Below are 1,304 nucleotides of genomic sequence, written 5' to 3'. Positions count from 1 at the left end.
ATGATCCAGCGAATGTTGGCAATTTGACCTCTGGTTCCTCTGCCTTTTCTAAAACCAGCTTGAACATCTGGAAGTTCACAGTTCACATATTGCTGAAGCCTGGCTTGGAGAATTTTGAGCATTACTTTACTAGAGTGTGAGATGAGTGCAATAGTGCGGTAGTTTGAGCATTCTTTGGGATTGCCTTTCTTAGGGATTGGAATGAAAACTGACCTTTTCCAGTCCTGTGGCCACTGCTGAGTTTTCCAAATTTGCTGGCATATTGAGCACAGCACTTTCACAGCACCATCTTTCAGGATTTGAAATAGGTCAACTGGAATTCCATCACCTCCACTAACTTTGTTCGTAGTGATGCTTTCTAAGGCCCACTTGACTTCACATTCCAGGATGTCTGGCTCTAGGTGAGTGATCACACCATCGTGATTATCTGGGCCATGAAGATCTTTTTTGTACAGTTCTTCTGTGTATTCTTGCCACCTCTTCTTAATATCTTTCTGTTTCTGTTAGGTCCATACCATTTCTATCCTTTATTAAACCCATCTTTGCATGAAATGTTCCCTTGGTATCTCTAATTTTGTTGAATTTTACCATTAGGCTCATATAAAAACAAAAAACCTTCTTAAAGAGCATTCTAAAGACCTGCTAGATCACTTTCTAAAGAAAATTTATCTGACAAATATGATTTTATTGTATATTCAAATATTTATTACCTGAAAATGCCTTAGTAATCAAAATCTTGTGTATTTTGACTTCTAAATTCATGAAGATGTTCCTTTTCCCCCTCTTGAAGCCTTATCTAAAACCTAAATGAATTCACTTTCATGTAACTGAGAGTTGAATCAAGAGTTTTAAGGGAACACCTAGTATGGGATAACTGTCAATTAATAACATTTCAAAACATTTTTTTCCACAACACCTAGGGGAGATTTAATCATATGTGGTCTTTAGAAAAATGATTCTGATTCTGTGGTTTTACAATACTAATTGGGGGGAAGCAATGATATATGTTAAGTATATGTTAATATACTTTCATATATTATATATATGAACATATATACATTTCATATATATAAGGGCTTCCCTGGTGGCTCAGATGATAAAGAATCTGCCTGCATTGCAGGAGACCTGGGTTCGATGCCTGGATCAGGAAGATCCCCTGGAGAAGGGAATGTCAAACCATTCCAGTATTCTTGCCTGGAAAATTCCATGGACAGAGAAGCCTGGTGGGCTACATTCCATGGTGTTGCAAAGAGTCAGATATGACTGAGTGAATTTGACTCAATATACTTTCACAATATTTCAGC

The sequence above is a fragment of the Cervus elaphus genome, chromosome 3 (assembly GCF_910594005.1).
Source record: "Cervus elaphus chromosome 3, mCerEla1.1, whole genome shotgun sequence".
Taxonomy (NCBI): Eukaryota; Metazoa; Chordata; class Mammalia; order Artiodactyla; family Cervidae; genus Cervus; species Cervus elaphus.
Note: the sequence above shows the minus strand (reverse complement) of the source record.